This window comes from Apostichopus japonicus, chromosome 7 (genome assembly GCF_037975245.1).
Source record: "Apostichopus japonicus isolate 1M-3 chromosome 7, ASM3797524v1, whole genome shotgun sequence".
Lineage (NCBI taxonomy): Eukaryota > Metazoa > Echinodermata > Holothuroidea > Aspidochirotida > Stichopodidae > Apostichopus > Apostichopus japonicus.
This window is the reverse complement of record NC_092567.1, coordinates 6,681,924-6,705,839: the sequence shown is the minus strand read 5'-3', so window position 1 is coordinate 6,705,839 and position 23,916 is coordinate 6,681,924. Positions and strand designations below refer to the sequence as shown.

Genomic DNA, 23,916 nt, shown 5'->3' with positions numbered 1-23,916 from the left:
GGTAGCTTTAACCCGCACCCCTTCCTGGCGCATATAGTCTGAGATCCGCCCAAAAGACTTCGTCACCCTCCCTTGAAAATTCCGCTCGTTTCCCGCGTTTTCGACCTTGCTATATAGCAAGGTCGATAACACGGAAACCGCTGATATCGAACCTGGTATTTCGATTACCGAACTCGGTTTATTGATTTCCGCGGTTTCCGCATTTCTTCGTTATCGACATGGCCAGCAATTTTGCTCATTTAAAGTAAATCTTACAAAGAATAAACAAAAAATAAGAACGCAACGCATGCAATTACAAGGCGTATGATCTAATAAAAATATGTTATTTCCCACAAAGGATGATTCGTAGTCACTGCTGTGCACCTACTGACCTACTTAATGTCTGTTTCCATGGTTACTTTGACACGTTCACTGACAATGTTTGAGGGGGACAATGGGCACGTGGTTCGTTTACCTATTTCTATTCATTAGCTTAAACTGGTTCGTGTAATCTATTATTATGCTAATGAGATATTTACGGAAGTTCCAGGTGTGGCATTCTTACAATTGACTTGCTTTAGAACATAAATTGTTTGAATCAATCGTCTGTATGATGTAAGCGCTGCATATATTTGTACAGAAAACTATTGTAGAAGTAGAATAGGCCTACTGTGTGTACTAAAACGGTGATGATGTTGTCGCGTAGAAACATGGAATGGATTTGATGGGCTCTCTGAAAACATAAAAATTAATCTCTCTGAAAAGGTGGGCGAAAGGGGGGGACGGAGGCGGGAACAAGTAAATGGTGTCTGAAGGGTGGAGGAGGTTATACTAAACTTTCTGAAGAGGATACTGAACATTGGGATTGGATAGACCATTGTTACTCTAGATTCTAGAAAATGAATAATCATAGATCTATATTACATTTTTCTTGTTATAATCCGACCAAGCAGTACTGATAACGTATCATACTTTTCAGTGATATATTTTCCATGGTTACAGTTATTCCTGGAATGCCAATTAGAATATGAAATGCTGAATAATTTTAATTTATATGGTATTTCATTTATGATATTACTGAATAGTTTTTTCCTTGTTTCTTTAGAGTGGCGGGTGAGGCGGGATTCGGCCATTAAAATAGTGTTGTCAATGCTTTTAGTAACACGTCATACACTGTGGAACATATCAACTAATAACATTAACGTGAATGTGTAAGGGGAAATAGGAAACTTTTTATGAGGTTGGTATGATGAACTGATGAAGGTGAGAGGAATAGCGATAGAGTAAACTGAATATATTCGTTGTGTAACCAATTTGACTCTGAGAAAACGAAATATATTAAAGTATTAGCGATGTTAACATCTCCGTCTATAAAACTACAATATATTCTTAGTAGGCCTATGTAAAGAAAACAGTGGACATGAAGAAACAAAGAAATCACAAGTAATTAATAATGGAGCTGGAGATAATAAAAAAAAAAAACGCTCGGTGACAGGAACAAAGAGGGTGATGATAGGGTTAGGGTGGGAGTCGGTAAAAATACTTTGAAAAGGGAAACTGCGAAAACAAAGAGTGTAATTACGGTTAGCTGAAGGGGGCAGGTAGAGTTACGATGGATTGGTAAATGGGAGGTGTCGGGAATGTATTGAATGAAACCTGTTTTCGAATGGGTTATAAGTAAGGGGTTGGAGTGGGGGGGGAGGGGTAATTCAGTTACAATAAATTGTAAAGGGCAAAGCAGGGATGTCATGATCGAATCAACTATGACGTAATATTAATACGAGGAATTTTAAAATATAGCGAATTTTGTTCAAAGTTATGAATTATAAAAAAATAAAGCTCACGATGACTTTTTGAATTATTGAATAAAATTATGATAAAATAATGAGAATATAATATAAATTTAGCTTATTTGGTGTCAAATTGTATATCAAACTATAAAGTAAAAACTTATGTAGTTTTAAATGGATTAACTCTTAACCTTTGTAATTTATGAGATACATATTTGCCTTTAATGATTTTATGGTATATTAAAAAATACAATTTAACTTAGAATTAACTCCATTACAATTATTTATTTCCCTTTTTGATACCATGTATTTATTAACTTATTTTGAGTAACTATTTCATAAACTGCGACAATTAAAACTGTTTAATTGGTTGCTTGTTTGGTATAAATTTCAGTTATGCTAAATATAATCATTCGATCGCAATTTTGAGGGGTGGGGCGAGGGGGGTTGAACAATAAAGATATATGTTATTGATTTTGCTATTTTTATTGCCATAATTTTACTACTTTTATATTAATAACGATTTTCAATTTCTTTCGTTTAAAAAATTCTTCAGTAAATTGTACATAATTAAAAAACAAATGTTTTGGAGGTTTCAGTCAAAAGTAGCAGTTATTACTCAGAAAACTCAACTTTAGAATATTCATTATTCTCGCTAGAATTATTAAAATCCAACTACCTTGTGTATATATCTCTTATTTCATCCTAATAAACATTCCTGTCATTCTAAAATCTAATTCTTAGTTAAATTTTAACAATAAACTAAACAAAGAACACTTTAAGCATCCCCACCCACCCCTCTACCCCTCTATTACCAACACCCTCTTAAATATTCCCGATTAGACCATTATATTGTGTTGTATTTATCATACCATTCTACAGAATTCCTTTCACGATGACCTTAGTATAGAAATAAATTCAACTAACTAATTAAATCCAATCCTTGACATTAAAATACAGCAGATTTAACTCTCTCTATTGTTAGTTTAATATTGATAACTTTTATTAATTAAATGAATTCCCTGTTTAACTGTTATGTTGATTCTAACATCTACACCGGAATACTTACCACAGCTCCTTCAAGCTTGTACACTGTGAGGAGTAAGACAAGATGGCCGCCCACTCTTCATTAGTTAGTCTCATGTTGTTGACTTGGATCCACAGCTTCTGGAGAGAACTCAGGATAGAGAGAGAGAGACCAGACTGAAGGATAAGGTTCAGACCAGACTCATCAACTCTAGGAGAGCATTCATCTAGATCCACACGGGAGATAGGAATCTAGAATGAAAGAATAGAGTTACTGATAATAGATTAGATAGAGATAAATATATTGGATTTGGTTAGGATTAGAATAATTATTATGATATTATAAATAATACAAATAACGAAATAAAAATAAAGGAAAGTTAAAGCGATAAACTAAGACATTTAGGTCGTGTTTATTTGTAAGAAGGAATCAGTTATTGGAACGGAAATAAGAGGCTGATTTTAAGGGAAGACAAATATAAACAGGAATAATTAGATTAGATTAAAGAAAATAAAGTGGTGATGTAGGAATAAAGGGTTAGTTTTATTGTTTTACAATTAAATTATTAATTAAAGTTTTATAGCTAGTAAGGTTTAATAAAATAAGAATGTGAGGCTGCATATTTTTATTTATTAGTTAATAGGAAACAAATCTCAATGACGGGTTGAGAACTTTATAAGAAATGGGTCAATAATAATTGAGATTATCTATCTTTTGAAGAAAAATATTGATCAAATTTATTTGTATTTTTATTTAGAACTTTCAGAAGGAAAATGTAATTTAATGTTATAGGGATCATGAAAAGGAAACTTCTACTCTAACTAATACCAGGTTTTTATAAAGTATAAGGAGAGTTTGAAGAATTATATTTAAATCAATAGGTTGTTTCTTATAATTAAAATGCAGTTTAGAGAAGCAGATGTACGGTAGATCAAATTCAAGTTTCCAGAGAGAAGGTTGACGAGGCTTAAACTCAAAATTTAATTTACAAATTATTTCATTATTAATCCAAATCCGACTATTCTGCTTGAATTATAATTATTTCTAATTAATATGATTTGTTTAAAGATGATGTCCATCTGTGTTTAATTAGTTAATTATCAAATTCATTCCTAAGTTACGGTTTGAGTGTAACATAACTTCTAGTAGATTTTTTCGAAATGTAACATTTTTCTTTCTTTGTGTTTGTAGATATTCCTAAATTGGGTATTGCTTATGATTTTAACTTTCTAAACTTTATCGTTTCTTCCAATTAAATAGTAACATCCGCTAATTATATATTTTTTTTTACAAATAATATTGTTATCTGTAAACACTTCATATCCTTGAGGGTTTAATTATACTAATTAATTATTACTTTTAAGTTTAGTCGGGTTGATTGGGTCTTCATTGAAATATCTTCTGTTACATGGAGTTCATCGGGTGTGAACAGTTAGCGGAACATTTAACGTTTGAGCTACGGCTCTGGCGAACTTCTGCTATTGAGAGTTGCAGCAGGGTAAAATAGGTGGCGCACTTTCAATTCAAAACCATTTTACTTTTTAAACATCATGTGGCCATAAGTCTGTTGGCTTGGAAATGACGTACAGTTTTTATAATTATGTGGGCAAAATTAAGACAAACCAGCTGTCAGTAGAACACCACGATCTAGTTGCTCCTGGAAAAACATGGACGAAAGATTCCTTTTAATAACTATGTATTGCATTTGATTATTATTAGACTTAATAGGAAAACTGTTTTATAGAGGCTCAAAGCTCTGGGCCCTATACAGTATTTAACAAAGGTATATTTCATATAAAGTGTCAGGTATATTGGCAGGAGTATGGTCATTCAACTAATCAGTTATTAAATAACATTATTTCAGTTAGCCTGCTCGGTAAAAAAAGCTGCAGGTTTCTCACACAAGTGGCTCAAATGTCCGACCTGGTAGATTTAATAAGTTAGGTGATTAAAATGATAATTTTGGAATGTTATAGATTGACTTGTATTAATGCGTATAAGGCTATGTTATGTACGATTAAAATCGAGTTGAACCATTTTCTGTGATTTAAATTTTTTTGAGGAATAACAAAGTTTCTAGAGTTTGTCTATACATTTTGTTAGCTAGAATGAAGTAAATGTTAGGCATCAGTACACCTAGAATGTTAATCGCTGGTTTCATTCTTCGCTTAATTTAAGATCCCTAAAGAAACCTCAGTGTCTCGATTGTATTTTATTCAATTCCTTTATAGTTAAGATATGCTTTAACTTGGACTTTTCTGATATTCAGTCAGCAACTAGGCTAAGATCTCTATTATTTATGAGTTAGATTTGCTAAGCATGTCCTCTCGCTAAAAGTAGATAATTATAGTTTTTCGAAGGTGATGAGTGAGTTTTCTAACATAGCCTAACTTTATTACTACTAGTCTAGCTTATAGCCTAACTAAGTTTGGCCTGGCCGCTTTCCCCCTCTAGCCTATGCCTCTATACCATACCGTCAAATTATCTCACTTATCAATGAACGCTGTCTTAACTATTAACAGTGGTTCCTCTCCATTAAATAATCCATCTTATTAACCAACAAGTCAATGGTAACAAACAACTCCCTGTCTCCCACGAATATAATACGTACTCTGGAGCTCCACTAATGTAACACTAAAACATTCGTCGTCAGTGATATAGATACTAGATGTGAACAGGTATTCAATAGCACGAGTCACCGATATTCATATACAGGTGTTTTCCAGCTGTTCGCGGGTGATGTTTGAAATTTGTAACATACATTTTGGCGCCAATAGAAGTAAATGTACGAGAGATGTAACGTTATACATACCCGGTGAAAACAGACAGTTTGAAAACTGACGTCGATTGGGTATGTAGTAAGGAAGGGGTCGAGGAAGTAAATAATACAACACAACCTATATCAATTAGATCAAGCTATCATTGACATTTCTACCTAAGCGGTAGGGTGTTAGTTCCCGTGCATGCACCCCCTCCCCCTCCCCCACCACCGGTTAAAATTTGGGCAAATAGCATTTCATGTACACATTCCCCCACCCTATTATCTGCTAGTGGATGCATAAACAAGCAATAAACACAAAAGTTTGAATACCGTCTGTTTCAAATGATTTAAAGAGTACATGTTTAATGAATAATAAAACCTACATGGAATAACATAAATTGAACAGCCTTGCTCCGTCCTACACATCTTGCAGACACATCGTGCAGACAAAACGTGTCTGTGTCAAGTTACATTTTTGTTTTTACATATATTCACTAAATCATCATGAAATTATCGGAATAAATGTAACTCAGGCGCGTATCCAGGATTTTCAAACCCGGGGGGCGCGAATTACTATCTAAGCGGAGCGCCACCATCGGTTGGCGCGCAGCGTACAAGAAAATTTCTTGTTTTGAAACCCCCCAGATCACCGGAAACGGCACTTCTCGGGCTTGAAATGACCAACCAGATGTACACCTTTTGCCTGAGAACCAAGTATTTCCTAATAGTTTTTTTTTTCCATCCATAACCTTTTAGAAGATTGTCAACCCGGCACACATCATGTTCGACCTGATCGCATCTCCTGTGGGTCTTTGCATTGTAGGTGATTCTACGTCCCGGCCCACAATACCCGTCAGCCCCACTTTTCAAGGTTTTAAGCCCCATATTTGTTCAGAATTTGAAAATTCACATTTCTCGTGAATAAACTCACTTCAAAACATAGCCATAATGTTGTACAAAATTTCATCTATGGACAACCAATATAGAAAAAACTTCCTTCAACCCCTAACAGACCGGTCAAAATTGCACGAGTAGAGGGAAGTGTGATGTAGAATGTTGGTCAGAAATTTTCGAAAATTCAGACACAGTTAATTTATTGATGTACAAATATTAAAACCTGTTATAACGGCTATTATAAAACTTGGTTGAAGGAAATGAAAAAATAGCAGATATTTCCGAAACCGAACACTACACACATAGGCGTAGGAGGCGCGGCGGCAGTGGCGGAGCTAGGGGTATTGGTCAGGAGTGGCGAGAATGGTCTGAAGGGGCGCTTTCGACACTATCTAAGCGGAGCGCCACCACTGGTTGGCGCGTAGCGTACAGAAAATTTTGAGTAAAGATACTCCCTAGATCGCCGGAAATGACCCTTTCCGGGTCTGGCTAATTTGCAGATAAACGAAGAACAAGGTGTCATCGCCAAATTACACCAACAAAATGTGACAAATGTCAATAAGTAGATGAGAGCGCAATAAAAAAGTCAAAAATCACGAATAAGTAAAAAGTGGTAAAGAGCTGAAAAAGGCGCCAGCAGTCCATTTGAGTCCGTCAGGGGGGGGGGGGCATCCGCCCCCTGACCATATGGACGCTCCGCCACTGCGCGGCGGGGGTGCAGGCCCTAATTCGCCATTACTAATGTAAAAGAGAGTTTTGACATAATTGGACCTCCATGCTTTTTATACATCTACATGAGACATGTCGTTGTTTACATTAGCATCCCGCGGTATACTGCGCAATTTTAACGGACCGTACGGTACATGATGGCATGCGATGTAATAACCGATACTTGCTTATATGATATTGACAAGAACACGTTTTTGGTTATTTTTTCAGGCAAGTCGGACAGTTTTGAGGCTTTTCATCCTGGAACGCCATTTTCATGCTCACTGATATGATGTTATATCTGCTGTTTGCGTTACAAATTCGAACAGGCGCGTAGCGAGGAATTTGCCAAGGGAGAGGCGAAGCCTGTAGGCAAATTATCTAAGCGTAGCGCCACCATAGGTTGGCGCGAAGCGTACAAGCAAATTTTGGCCGAAAATGTCTCCCAGATCGCTGGAAATGACACTTCCCAGGCCTTGTTAGTTGCCTCTAAGCACTTTCTATTTTGAAATTATTTAGCGATATCATTTAAAAAAATGCTGAATGGGGGGGGGCGGGCGGTCGCCCCCATCCCAAAATGCGTCATGTTCCCCGACGACACGGTCGAGTTCGAGACCAGCCACAGTTGGTTTCATAGCACAATTCTACACACGCGTTATGATAGACCATATATAGTATATATATAGATCATTAGTGAGAGAGGAAAATGGAAACGTCAAAAAATGGAGTTGTCGGTGTGAGGGGTAGGGTGAGTCACACTTTTACGAAATCATTGATCCGTCACTGGCTACCCTTCAGCGCTGTAATGATGTCACTGTTCTTCTTTCTCTTCCCGGTGTCTTCGCGTTTTGCTTTTACTCCCTCTTTTTCTCCTTTTTCTCTCTTTCTTCTTTTTCTTTTCCCTTCCTTCCTCTCCTCCTCCTCTTTTTTCCCCTCTTTTTCCTTTTTTCTTCTCTTTTTTTCTCTTCTCTTTTTCTTACCCGGGGGCGCGCGCCCCCAACGCCCCCCCCTGGATACGCACCTGTAACTACACGACTTTCTTCATCCCTCCCCACCCAACCACCTTTGTAATTAATTCCATTCCATGTCAATGCTGGATTATTTAGCTAAATCTTTGCACCAGCAAAGAGAGTTTAAGGCAATCAAACAATGTTTTGTCTTTCACGTACCTCGTAACTGCTCAAATCAAAATACTATGTCGACATTTAACCAATAATTGTAATAGTCAATTCATGTAGCCCCCCCCCCCCCTTTTTCTCCCGTTTTACTTATTACCATCCTCATCAAGAAAAGTTTATTTTTTGAGAAAAAATAGTTGAAATTTGCATAAGAAAGAAATCTTGATTTCGAGAAATGCAATGGCAATTTCGAGAGAAACGTACAAGTTTGAGATAAAACGCTAATATTTTTAGTTGAGGAGGTTGAGAGGTTCTAAATTTTAGAAAAAGTAGTTTAATGTTGAGAATTTCGGTTATATTACAGATTGCAATTTTAAGACAAATTTGATTTTCAAGAAAAGGGTTTCAATTTTGAAAAAGGGTTGAAATTCCCAGAAATATTCAAAACTTTCGGGATAAAATAATTAAAATTTTGATATGGAAATTTTGAAATTTTTCAGTGTTCCATGTGGGTCACAATAATGACAAAATGTGTATTGTTTACTTAATTGGGATGCCCCCCGACCCCCTCCCCAACCAATTCATTTTTTGCTCCCTTCCTACGCCAATCAAGTGATTTGTCACATGTCTACATAGATGTGGGGAAGGGTGTAGAACATAAAGGAGGAGGTACATCTTGTGGCTAATTTGTGTATATTTCTGATTAAGTGCATGAGCGGTAAGTTTGCCTCTCCAATCCTGAAAACGGATCGACTCTCCTGTATGGTTTAGAACCCAGTAACGTGGGTTCACATTCCAAAATTATCCCGATCAATTTAGGAAGGGGAACGAACATTTATGGTCAGACTATATGTGGATCCGAAAGTTTTGATGTTGTTGCTGTGGAGTAGTCGTTGAATGCAATTCCATGTACGGGGTTGTGGGAGTCCTCCGACTGAAACAATTCTGGGGCGTAGTTAGACTATAATTTTTGTCTAAACTTAAATTAAGGTTGTGCTAAAAAATACTAGTGTGAAGTTTAAGAACTGAACTGACCGATGTTAAAATCACTATTGTATAATTGCATAAAAAAAAAAATCAGAAAATGCAGTCTTGCTCGCGTCCAGTTATTCTGTAAATAGCCGTTGGGTGGACATGTTGCCAAACCAGTATATTATTCCTATATACAAAAATGCCTGACAAAGAGGTACACATTATTGCATGTTACCTTCATGTAGCCATGTAACTGATTTTAATGGCAGATGCATTGGTTATCTACTACTTGAAATCGGTTTGCAGGACTAGGAGAATGGGACCCCTTCTCAACCCCCATTATAATATAGGATTTCAAGGGGGGGGGGGGGGGAGCAAATCCCAACTGACTTAGGTAGGTCCTACACTATTATGGAAAGGCTAGAGAATTTAAAAATGGCGGAGGTGTGGTCGTTGGCTTGTTGAAGGCAAATCTCAGTAGCCCCGTCTCCTGAATTCTTTTTGAAAATTGATGTTAACTGGTGCACCCCGAGGCATAATTAGACCACCAATAAGGTCTTAAATTGGCTCCATACACCATGCAGTTTTACCTATGAACAATGTTTTTGTAAAGTCGTAAGGGGGGGGGAGGGGTGTACACTCGTAGCAGTGGCCTTCTTCTCAGCTGAATGTAACATTGCCCCCCTCCCACCCCTCCCCGACTTCTCTCCAAGTGTATAATTTAGAAATTTTCTGATTAATGTTGAAATACCAAAATACTTTCATCTCGTCATTTCAAAAGTCTTTAGAAATGATAAAATATTGACTTCTTTGTGAGCTCGTAGTAAACAATATCCTGAAAAGTGCCAAACATGTCTAATTTTCATGCTGTCTTGGTGACACTTGTAGTGACGAAATACTATCACGATAGATTTCGCTAGGCGATAGTACGCGTTTTTCTTTGGAACTTACACTAGCCCCTTATCTTTGCTTTACTGGAATGGTCAAGACCATCAAAATATTTTCATTATTTGCATATTGCGTTTTTATTATATATTTAGTGCCGGACCCCTTTTATATTTGGACTTCGGAAGATCTGTTGTGAATAGTCAAGATGCCGTCCAAATTGTAATTTGGTGAGTTGCAGTGTAATAACTAAGTATTGTTTTGTCTTTTCCATAAGACTTATACGCTACGACCCATAACACGTATACACTTCAAGCGGCTATAGAAGATTCTATGAACGCAAAATTACCAGAAAATTATCGAGGTGCAAAATGATGAATTGACATTTCGCAGCATAATGTTGAAGATCTCACTCCTAGATGCAAGGAATTTGCCATTTTGTTGTAAATTGCTATCAGTGGCGTAGCCAGGATTTTTTCAGTGGGGGGGGGGGGGCGCTGGGGGCTTGAACATTTTCTGGGGGGCTTGACCATTTTTTTGTTACTATCTAAGCGGAGCGCCACCATGGGTTGGCGCGTAGCGTACCGTAAATTTTTAGCTAAAAGGGCCTCCCAGATCGTTGGAAATGACACTTCCCAGGCCTTCTTAGGTGCTCTAAAGTTTTCTCAACATCCTTTATTTTGAGATCCCATGTTATGATATGGTCATCAAAGAGTTTAGTGAAATAGAAAAAAAAAACAATCTGGTAAGTTACTTTGAAATATCATGACAAATCTTTTGTGAGTTTGACACCGGCATTGACAGTTTTCGACAAATCTGAAAATTGCGTGTGGAAAATAAAGAAAGATTGACTGGGCTTTCAGCCAAGTAACATACTGAAATGACCGAACTAGATTGCGTCTAAAATATTATTTGGGTGATAGACTGATTGGCGGGCAGTGGCGGAGCTAGGGGTATTGGTCGGGGGGGGGGGCGAGAATGGCCTATAGGGGGGCTTTCGACACTATCTAAGCGGAGCGCCACCACAGGTTGGCGCGGAGCGTACAGATTTTTTTTTGAGTAAAGATTTTCCCTAGATTGCCGGAAATGACTCTTTCCGGGCCTTGCTAATTGGAGGTAAACGAAGAATAAATATGTGTCATCGACATTTGTGACAAGTGGAAGTTTATATGGGTGTTGAAAGTACATGCGCTTCATCACAATCCCCGTGGTATCTTTGTGAGTGCTCATGTTTTCGAAAAAAATAGATCGAAAACCCCGTACAGTTCTTGGAAAGACGGTTTCGTACAACAGAATTAAGTGCCGATAAATTAAATACCGCCGTACGTTAGAGCATTTTGTCAGTAAACTACACCAACAAAATGTGACAAATGTCAATAGGTAGATGAGAGTGAAATAAAAAAGTCAATAATCGCGAAGTAAAACATGCTTAAAAAGCTGAAAAGGGCGCCAGCAGTCCATTCGAGTCCGTCGGGGGGGGGGGGGGTAGTTCTCAATGATAGTGTTGCCTCCTTTCTTGAAAATTTGGTTGTTAGTGGTTTTAAGAGCATCAGGGTACGTCCCAGAAGTGAAAACCAGATTGAAAATGTAACAGGGTATTGAGGCAATGACGCGAGCAATGATGTGAGAAACATGTGTATGATGTCAGCATTTTTTACCTATTAACATCTTCTTTGGCATTCAAGTACCTGGAGACCACCTTTCTATAAGGGTATAGTATTGCTCACTAGCTTGTTTGATCAGTTAATACGCACTGGTTACAAGATAATGATAGGCTGTTTGTATTAGTATTTATTTGCATGTTAGGGATTATGGATATTTAAAAAAAAGAGTGACAAAGGCAAAGTTTGCCCGAACAGTCGAACACACAGATTCAGTAGTAAACATTATGTGTTCTGTAGTCTTGTAGAGCAAGAATTATATTATTCGACGGTCGTTAACATGCGTTTTCAGTACAGTGCGACTACTGTAGACTTCTCGGCCTATGAGCTATGTCACGTCAGGTTTTCAGCAACTATAGCCTACTGCCGGTCCGCGGTCGAAGGGTCGTTCATGAGTGGTCATCATGGAGATTCGAGACCATTCAGACCAATGATATAATTTTTTTTCGCACATGTAATTTTTTTTCGACACCCAAAATCCCAGTGGGGGGGGGGCGACTGGGGGGCGACGAGCTTTCATGGGGGGCTGTCGCCCCCACGCCCCCCGTAGCTACGCCACTGATTGCTATTATTTGAATTGGAAGATTGATCATTTATCTGAAAAAAGAGGGGTATTTCCCTCGTGGCCAATGAAACGACTTGAACAAGTCTCATCTTCAAAATCTAAACAAACCAACGACACAGTGTAAAGCAGCGTTTGAAGAACGGTTGTATGGTTGTACAACTTGTACTTCTCTGTTTGTTTAACGTGATTCCCTGAAGCTACAGTACTGGCTTATTAATATGAAGATACTGCAATATATTCCAGATGGTGATACTGAAAGAAACAGACTAAGTATATTGCAATTGCCAAAGAAGAAATGTATGTCGTGTTTTCCTTTCATATTGTTAGGCTATGTACCTACAAGGACAGGGACATCATAACGTTGAAGTTATGTCTTCTTTAGTCATATAAGAAAAGTGCAGCCTAACGATGGCCTAGTCCAATGGTTTTAATGACAACATTCAAAAGTTCGCAATGCCAGCATAAAGCGTGTCCTAGGATCAGCACAATGTAGGACTAGCTGAAATATGGTGATGCTAGCCTGTTAGTTGGTTACAAGTTGAAGGAGAGGGTTTCCTCCCTCAGAATACTGATCACAGTAGTTTATTGAGGAAGTGTTCTACATTTGCGAGATCATCCAACTACTGTATCTGAAAGGTTTTATTCAACAAAGTGGCTAAATATTCTTACGACTAGTTGTAACAATAATACCCTTTTGCGCATGCACAGTTGCTATTTTTACGACTAGGAGTACTTTTTTTAAGACCAGGAGAAACAATAATTTCCGGTTAGGGTTAGGTTTAGGGTAAGGGTTGGATTGAGTGTTAGGGTTAGGGTTACCCCTACTACATGCGCAGTTGCTTTATTTACTTTTAATTCGCATGAATTCGCCGATGTCGTAAGAATAGTTTATAAATAATTGTTATGACTAGTCGTAAGAATAGCCACGGCCTTTATTCAAACTATGTAGTCATAAAAACCTACTCTTAAAGTACTCTGGAGTTGTTTCCTCTCCTGGCATATTGTAGATTTAAGTACTAACCTGCCAGTGAGTAAAGGTCAAATGAAGTGCAAGGTTTTCCAGAGATTGAGATTCAATATCCCATATCATATACAAACATTTTTGTAGTTTGTCACCCATAATACTGCAGTGCTTTAGACTTCCCTTGCTGGTCAAAGACAACCCATTATTGGAACATATCCAGAATTTCCAGGGTTTGTGCTGGTAATGCTCAGTTCCTATTGACGTATCTTTAGCTTCAATATCACAAATCAAATATGCACTTTACATAATTTACTTACTAAAGGTGTAGGGGTCTTTTACAACTAACATGTAAAGTTGATTGCTCACAAAGACTGCTGTAGTGTCACGTTGCTATCTGAATGCAAAAGTTCCTAAGAACTTTCAAAAAGCTTCAGAAACCAAACACTAATCACTAACATAAAATGATCAATGATTGGATCAAAGTGGAACTGCTACCATGGGTTTTCTTTGTAAGTGAGTATACTTTTGTTTCTGAAGTCTAAAAATATCTGAATAACTAATTTGATTTCATGTTTAGTGTTTCACTTTTGATTTAGAAATCACTGAGGCTCAGTCTGACGGCTCCATGATGTAATAATTCAACGGTAGGAAGAAACCCTCTAGTAATTATGAAGACAGAGACTGTACTTGATAGAGGAGATCAGGACCTATGAACCTATCAAGCTTCTTCCAGTATCCTACACTTCTTGATGCACAGAGTTCCATAGGAATGGTAAGAATGAAGTAAATCTGGTTGTTGTGACTTGATTCACCAAACTGATGGCTAGCAAGCATGGTTAAGGAATTTAAATTTCCCTGCCACTCTTTATCAATATCATGTCGTGATAACATGTCTTCCTTGCATATTTGAGAGCTAACTACCATTTAACATAAACATATTCAAACATATACAGGCACTGGCATTAGGGTGGTGAGCACTTGCCCCCCCCCCCTCCCCCATAGGCTCCACTTGGTCTGCAAAATCACTATCAGAGAACATTAAATATCTGAAAAGTGAAAATGCCTCAGCTAAAGTCCCCAGGGACTCCCACCAGGGCTTAGATTTATACTTCATAGAAATTACATTTTTCTCTCTAACATGTATTTACATGCTTCATACTTAGTACAAGAGGACATGAAGTAGAAGAGATGTAACAGAGCTCTTCTGAAGCCCCCAGCACCCGGCCAGGGCTCAGCTATATATTCCACAGAGTAAAATCAGATTAAGTATTTCTATTACTGACATGTCCTCATGTGCTCAAAATGCAGATTCCAGAAACTATGTGAAAACACTGTACTGAAGATTTGGAGAGCTTTGCATTACCCTTGTAAGTCCAGCCACTATAAACACTATAAACACAATTGGAAATACTTCCTACTAATCTGAGAATGTACGGCTGTGAATAAAGAATTGTCACTTATGCTTGTTTAATTTTTAAACATTGCTGAGCCAGTCACTGCAGTTGGATTTAAGAAATCTAATTGGTCTCAAGACTGATCTTACTTCGGCAACTAAGTACGGTAGCTTAAGAAAATATATAAGTGTCCCCAAATTTCAAAATTTGGAATTTGCTTTCTCAATATTTGGAATTTTTATCTCAAGATTTTCACCTCGAAAGTCAAAATTTTGACTTTTTCATCTCTCAAAACTTTTAACTCAAAATTTTGAGGTTATAAGTGTCTTCATCTGCCAAATTTGTAGAAAGAACTAACCATATTGTATGGCTATTGACCAGCTGAACAGGGTACTTTATAAACCTTTGGTGATCTAAAATCTAGAAAGAGACCCCCCTTCCCCCCGAGAATGGTGTAACTAGGTCAATGTAGCCAATGCAGTCTCGAGGGCCTGGTGCCATTAAATAAAGAAAAATATTATGAAAACACATCCACCAAAGCTGACACACTAAATTAGATACAATTACAGTATCTCCTAATGAGTGGAAATTCAAAAGACATTCTGTCCTCAATACGAAAGAGAGGTGCGAAATCTCACAAATTTCTCAGTCAAGCCCAAACCATGCATGGTTGGGTTCGTGTGAGGTTGGACTCTCCTTTGGGAGCTCATTCATATCACTGCACCACACCTTTATGTGCCACTTCCACTAAACAACGGACAACCCGGTTCAAGTTTGATGCTTAACTGGCTAATTGTTTTTACACTTAATACCTGGTTATTGGAAACTGAACTGTACTTTCCTTCCTCTGTATTTTTTTCTCTGTGATTGTTCATGTACATGGTAGTTAGCCAGAGACTATTTCTGACTGACATTCTCAATGTCTCCTATAATTAGGACTTAAATCTCATTCACATCACTTTCTTTTCTCTTCATTAGGTTAATTATGAAGCGAGCTGTTAGGGGATCACCTATTCCACCTGTAGTTACCAGTTTTTGATGGAAGTCACGTTCATACTGTGTTGACAAGGACAATGAATGGTTCATCATCTGATATTTCCTCCATGTGATGGTAATCACATTAATGGTAAGTGTTGAACAGTATTGATAACGTTTCAAAGATGTGTGGTAGATTTTATGGATAGCGTCGCAGATCGAGGAATACTCTTTTATCTCCATTCACTCTCACTAAAATAATGTATATAAAGTTTTAACTCATCTTCTCAAAATACAATTGACAGGATTACGCCCTAGTAAGGACATTAAAACGATCGGATTCTTGCTGGATTAATCCAGCACTTGGTATGTTTGTAATGACCTTGCTACAGTATGACACAATAGCTACCTCAACACCCTCTGGTACATTTTACCATTTGCCAAACTGAAATAAAAATTGCCTTCTAGGCTCATATGAATAAAGTCTTCTAGAACTCCTGACACTCCCAGAATTGTAAAACTGGAAGACAACTTGTTGGTTTATATGAAAGTAGCTTGGGTTACCTACAAATATGTCTTCTGTGTAGGTATTTATTTTCTTCAGATTAAAATAAAAAAAACTTGAAATACCATTTTAGATATTCCATAATGCTGTAGAAACATTAAAGAAGTCAACTAAGTCTGTATTGCTGAGCTTTGTGTTAGAAGTATTTGTAATGAACACTCCATCAAACAAGAACACCTTGATTAATTTAGGTAGGTCACACATATGTCACACAACTATGGATATAATCTTGAAATTTAATGTGTTATGTTTGTTATGATATTTATTGACTGTAGTACAGTAGAGATTACTGTTTTTAGCATTTGCTTAAATATTGGAAATAGGATTTGAAATATAAAGTTGGACAGTACAATGCAAATCAACTCCACCTTTATTATTCATCTCAAAGATGTCTATCATATCAGCTGAAGATTATTGTTGGGTTTGTATCTCCTTTCCTACTTCTTTGTTAATTTTAGCCAAACTCCTGATAAACTGTCGCACACCAGTTCTAAGATTCACAATCACATCTTGTGAGGCTAAAGAAGCATCATTCAAATAAGGTGTACGCAAAATCAGTAACATAGAGAGCCAGGCACAGTTCCATGCACAGTTGTGTCACCAGATCCACTTTTTTTAAGTCTTTGTTTATCCAAAGTTAAAAGTATATCATTCTTTATCACATATTTCACTGGGCACTTAGCTGACGTACAACTGTAGCCTCCACCCAACCCTCACCCTCTCACAACAGGACTGCACCGAACAACATGTTATGAAATAACAACTATATGTCAAAGTCTGCAGATAGAAAAATATGTACTTTAACTCAGTCAATTATAGTACAATGTCATCATTTCCGAAATCCTACAAATTCATCAACCTCTAGACAGTACAGTGAACCAATGGTTCCTAAACTATGTGACCGAAACAGTCATCATGTTTTCTTCAGGCTCCATCTGTTTTCAGGGTTGCATTGTTATTACTTGTGTTTCTCAATTGAATATAAACCAGTCTGGATTGCTAGTGGTATTGCTTAAAGTTTGTATTGAAGATTCAATGCTTGTCTCAATTTCAAGTTAATGTTTCTTTATATTTCAATTAGTTTGGTATTAGGTGAGCTGTGTATACACTGTGGGAAGCATTATGAGACCTTGAACGCATCTTGTACAGTATATAGATTTGTATTCTAGTTGCATTAGTTTCTTTACATTGTTATTATAAATATAACTGAGTGATTTATTTTGAAACTACAGTAGCATACCATATGTTTATAGTAGTGGTGTTCTGTGTTTGACAATGTTACAGATATAATTCTGCTACTTGCCGACTGGGTGATGACAATTTACATGAATAATAACATTATAACTGATGACCAAATGTATTTTGTTTTTTCTCATCATCAGGTAAACTGGAATTATTCAGTACTGAGATCAGCCTATTTAGGGATTTACCAGTTTCAATTCCGGATTACAGCTCTTGGAAGAAATGTGTACAGTTTACATGAGCAGGGTAATGATTGTATGGTCCACCACCTGATTCTTACCCCACCCACCCCTCCCCCTCCTCCATGAGAATACAAGTTTTTAATTGGATGTTTTTACTCCATGACATATCAGATGATCCCTCAAGGGAAATTTCCCCACCGGAAAGTCTATCATCCAGCACCCAACCCCCATCAATTGCAATCACTGCAAAACAAGACATAACATATGAACAATCTAGTTAGAACACTGCTAAAGGTTGTGTCTTAGGGATTTTGTGAGACCTCTTTTATTCAGTGTTTCTCTAATTGTAGCATCATCTCTACAAATTTTACCATAACTGTAGGTTTCAAGAAGATGAAATTCTGATGCCAAGTACATCTCTAATCTTTCAAATCTGACCAATTTTAATGGTCATTAGACATCCATTGTTTCATTATGTAACCGTTTCATTCCTGTGTGGGCATATAATGCTAATAAAAGCTTTCTATTGTCACCGTCTCCAGGTTGAGTGGATATTATGTAATTTATGGCAAGGTCCACCCATCCCATCATATTAAATAGTTGTCAAGGATAATGATAGGTATTGAGTATTGCACTGTGACAAGCAACAGTTTATGATTCTACCACAGAAGATCGTACAACACAATATGACAAGTTCTTGTAGGATTCAGCATGTTATGTCATCTGAAATCGTTAATGCATTTGAATTATGTTTCTGTTCTTAAAGTTAGTGTGTAATTCAGTAATTATGTTATAAGAGTGTGTTTGGGTGGGGGGGGGGGGTGCATCATGTTGCTGTATATTGGCAAAGTTGGAAATGAAGTTACTGGGAAAGTTGTGAAAGCAAAAACACTAACATTTATGTAATAGAGCAGCTTCTGCTTCACACTTGTATACCGATAGTTTGAAAAAAGCAATCTAGACCAGTAATTAGGCCTACCTTTGCTTGACTTCAAAGTAATAGAATTAGAAATTTGGTGTTCATACAAAGGGCCATTCTCGGTCACGTGTGTGACGAAAAATGGGGAGATTTGCACTTTACCACTAAGTAACTACTTTTAGGTAAAGAAAGTTGGGTTGATTGTAGTACTTAATTATGCACTAGGGGTCTCTTTTACAAAACCATATAGCTTAGCCAAATACAGAACATTCATGTGCTGGCAGAGGTTATATAAAGGTCGGTCACGTGTGTGACCTGAAATGATACTGGCTTTTTTGCACAAAAAAAACATTGGCAAATTCCTCAGTTTCTAACAGGGCTGGTTAACCCTTCTTTCTCATGTTTCTCCCTTAATGTGTTTCTATTCTAACAAGACATTTCACCTCAATATTTCACTTTTTAAAATTAGCATAATACTACATAAGCTAAAAAAATCCGGTCACGTGTGTGACATTGTTGGGTCACGTGTGTGACATTCTGAATTTTCTGTCCATAGTATGCAATTTTTGCAGTGCAAATGTGACTCTAGTAATGACCAAAGAACAGCACTAATGTTGATATTCCATAGGAATTACTTTAAGACAGTTTTACTGCCATGATTTGGAGGGTCACGTGTGTGACATTGTTTGGTCATGTGTGTGACATTCTGCATTTCCATTGATAAATGTCACACACGTGACCATGTGTGTGATGACTAATTAGAGGCTATTAGTTAATCGTAAGAATAATTATTTGACTGGATATTTTGCAAAACTAAAAGTCTGTACCAAGAACGGTTGCATATCAAGTGTGGACATCATAAGGCACATCAGTTACTTTTTACGAAAACTTTTGCGTTATTTTGGTCACGTGTGTGACATCAAAATTATGCTAATTAGCACCCATTATTAACAAAGAATTGAAGATCAGGAACCTCTGCTTTAGGAATGAAATAAATGAACCCATGTATAACTGCCTCCATGTGATAGTTGATAACTGAAATATTATTTCTAGATACTGATGTAGAAAAAACAAATATACAGTTAAAAACTACAAATTTTGGCTAAAACTTACAATAATGCAAATTTATGCAAATTAGTATGTTATGGTTGTAATTTTAATGAAAAAAATATGAAACAGAAAACTTGAGGAATCCCTCTAAAACAAAAAGTATAGCAACTGGTCCTGATGAACACTTTAGTTTTTTCATGCCAGTTTCATTTTCCAGAGAATGGCCCCAAAGATGAACAACTTCATTGGCCTGCTGCACCAAACAACGTTAAAAGTACCTAATTAGAAAGTGTGCTGACCAAGTTAGTCTAATCCATAGGATTGCAAACATGTTACCAAGTGTTGCCTTTTGTTTTCTTTATGGATAAATTTCCAAAAATTATTCAACTTTAAAATAAAAGTGCCTTGCAATAAAATGAATGAACTTGCAATTATTGAGTCATTTTAGCATAAGCTTGTGTATCTGTGAGCAATGGAATAACTGTTGAGTAAATATTATAAAGGCAAACTCAAAAACAAGGGATTTTATCGTTTGCATTAAACATCTAGTTCAGATATGATTCTTATTGTCTTTGTCTTTATCTCCTCATTAGGTAAATGTGGATTAATCTTTCTTGAGACGATCTTTGGGGGTCACATGATGTGGATCTTGCACAGAATGGCTTACAATATGCTGATGGTAATGATTAGTGTATACTTAGAGTATAGCAGGACTGGTAAGCTGGGTTGTAGTTATAATTAGATTTGATTCTGAAGTAGAAAGTGATTTTGTTACTACCTAATCCTGGTGGAACAGTAATTGTTTTGAATCTTGCTTGATCAGCAAACTCCCTAAGGGCCTAGGGAAGAAGATAATGGCTTCAGTCTAACTTACATACACCATATATGAGGCAATGCATGTCATACATTGTATTGCTTACCATTGTGTAAAAGTACACAAAGAGGTGTATGTGCTTAGTGTACTGGGTCCATATTTTGTTTTGTGTATTCATCATAAATTAAGGAACAAAATATTCAGATGACTTGATCCCTTCTAATTTATCAGTGTGTCATAGCGTTGAGTGGCAGGTAAGGGTAGTAATCAGTCTTAACAGCGCAGCCAGACTCCTCTGGATTGTCAGCCTAACTTCCACAAATAATAGCCAGTAAAATGTATGGCAGGCTCATAAACAATCAATTTAATTCATAAGTGCATGTGCCCTAACAATTAAATATTGTCACTGCACACAAAATGAGACCCATACACACACTAAGTTAGAACCATACCCACACTAAGTTAGAACCATGTAGAATGACTAACAGGAATCATTTCTCTGTTTCCATCCTAACCTTTCTTACCCTTCCCCTCTCAGTACATCTAAAACCCAATAAAATTGATGTGAAATTTAAATCTGAAGATAATCTAGGTTTTATGTCATTTGTCCATGAGCTATATACTAAGGGATTTCAAATGGAAGTCTTTAGTGGGTTTACTGTAATGTGTGGATATGTTGTTGTCAGTCAGTAATACAAAACATGCATGAACCTTCTGGACCCTATGCATGTCCTCAGAGTAAAAACCAAAGTAATTCAGAATTCCATTCTTAGCCATTGGTCAACAGTGTTAAAGGATTCTCTTAATGTGTTCTGTATAAGATGTACATTATTTGCACTTCAGTTATAATACTGGCCGTTTAAGAGATATTTCCAGGAAACTCCAGCACATATGCTTTCTACATATATTTTCTGTTGCAGTACTGTGGAAGATAGCTCACAAATTTGTTAGAAATATTCCAGCAATTTTCCAAATATGTCTTTTATTTGGGGGGGGGGGGGGGGTTGGCTTCACAACTCTTAGGACGTAACATGGAGTTGATCAGTTACCACTTCAAGTGTTGTAAATAACTGACTGTATTGATTACCTCAGATGCAAAACATATTCTTAAATAGCAGTTTTAAGATAAAGGCAAAGGTGCTTTGAATAATGATATTAGTCCTGTGCTGTTAGCTATGTCAGTCCAACAAACCCAAAGATAAAAACAGAAATAGAAAACAAAATATATGCTGCCCTGAGAATACAGCTCTATAAAATATTCATATATGCTTATTAATAAGACACAAGGAAAGACGTTGATTTCTGTTACAAAAATGATCACAGACCTGATGAATTTTCACATTGATAAATTTATTGAATGGAAAGTTGAGTTATTTTGTATTTTCTCTTTCACCTCCAGGTGATACCATTTTCAACATTTCTTTGGTACATTTCCTCCAAGAAAATGAAAGAAAAAAGCAAGTGGGAACACATCACTGATGACATAACTTTGGTGAGTCTTTACATACTAATTTCTCAACAGTCAGTTTGTGAAATTGTTATGGGTTGTGCTGCATACTTTTGATCAAATCTACAGGCCATATGTATGTAAGGACATCTTGCCGAACTAGTTCTATAAATAACATCAAATGCTTTTTTTTATGATACCATTTGTTTCATTGTGTAGAACTAACAAAATGTACTAAAAACAATGACTAGTATTTGTATCTGCAAAGAGGTACACAGTATACCTTCATGTAGCCATGTACCACATTTTAATGGCAGATGCATAGGTTATCTACTACTTGAAATCGGTTTGCAGGACTAGGAGAATGGGACCCCTTCTCAACCCCCATTTTAAAATAGGATTTCAAAGGGGGGGGGGGTAACAAATCCCAACTGACTTAGGTAGGTCCTGCACTATTATGGAAAGACCAGAGAATTTAAAAATGGCTGAGGTGTGGTCATTGGCTTGTTGAAGGCAAATCTCAGTAGCCCCGTCCCTGAATTCTTTTTGAAAATTGATAATTGATGTTAACTGGTGCACCCCGAGGCATAATTAGACCACCAATTAGGTCAAAAATTGGCTCCATACACCATGCAGTTTTGCCTATGAACAATGTTTTTGTAAAGTCGTAAGGGGGGGATTGGAGCGGGCCGGGAGGGGTTTACACTTGTAGCAGTGGCCTTCTTCTCAGCTGAATAGAACATTGCCCCCTCCCACCCCTCCCCGACTTTTATCCAAGTGTATAATTTAGAAATTTTCTGATTAATGTTGAAATACCAACATACTTTCATCTCGTCATTTCAAACGTCTTTAGGAGAAGTCACGCCTAACAATGTCAACAGTAATAATTCTCGTATTGTATAGCATGTCATCGGGAAGCGATTAGAGGGGTGGGCATAGGGTTGTGAGTCGCACGTTTTCATGCAGATGGGAACAATCTCAAGAAGTGATGGGTGCGTCAGCCCCCGCCCCGGCAATGATACGCCTTTGGGTCAACTACATGATATTCACAGGAAATGTGCTCAATTCTCAAATCTCATGCAAAATTTATTTTTAGATTAATTGTATGAGTTACGGTACTAGATTTGGGGTAACAATTAGCATTCAGGTTGGAGTGTATTACATTTTATCTGTGGATGGCAGTGTTGCATCGAAGAACACATGTATAGTGCAGTTCGCATATAGATTCTGGTCTAATACCGAAATGCGCCATGTTCCCCAACGACTCGGCCGAGTTCGAGACCAGCCACAGTTTTTTTCATAGCACAATTGTACAACTGTTTAAGGCGTCCATACACACACGTGGGTAATATGATATACCATATAGAGTATATACATTAGTGAGAGAGGGAAAATGGAAACGTCAAAATTGGAGTTGTCGGTGTAAGGGGTAGGCCGAGGCGCATGCCCCTTCCGAAATCCTTGATACGCCACTGGCTACCCTGTGTACTGTATATAATATGGATCAGCGCTGTAATTATGTCACTGTTCCTCTCTCTTTTCCCGGTGTCTTTGGCGTTTTTCTTCTGTTCCCTCCTTTTCTCCTTTTTTCTCTCTTTTTCCCCCTCTTTTTTTTCCTTTTTTATTCTCTCTTTTTTTCTCTCCTCTCTTTCTTACCCGGGGGCGCGCGCCCCCAATGCCCCCCCCTGGATACGCGCCTGCACAAGTTTAATAAACACAAGTTGTCACTTGTTTGTACATGCGGCGTACCGAATGTGTGCAGTTCGCATGTAGGCTACTTGTGTACGACAAAAAAAAAACAGTTAAGTTCTATGCCGGCACACACTTTACCTGCGTCCTCTTCGATGCTAGGTGAATATCACGTCTTAAACTACGATTTAAGAAACGGCTGTTTCAAACATCTCACTAATTCTTTCGGCGACTTTAACCCCTATTCATTGAGCACAATAGCATAACCTGCGTATAAACTCGTACAGGGATTATACGAGGTGTCTACGCGGCAAT

The 23,916-nt window shown here is 37.3% G+C and overlaps 1 protein-coding gene across 17 annotated transcripts in view; it reads left to right on the top strand.

The window, feature by feature from the left end:
* The window catches only part of LOC139970082 (uncharacterized), an 892,672-nt gene that overhangs the window by 490,795 nt on the left and 377,961 nt on the right, over positions 1-23,916 (top strand). The window contains exon 1 of one of the 17 annotated variants that reach the window (XR_011793939.1): positions 20,236-20,330. The exons of 15 other annotated variants lie outside the window; for them this stretch is intronic. The gene's annotated coding sequence lies outside the window, so the exon portion shown is untranslated. Of the gene's footprint in view, positions 1-20,235; positions 20,331-21,938; positions 21,958-23,916 lie in introns of those variants that run through there. One more of the 17 variants, XR_011793938.1, reaches the window with a different exon arrangement.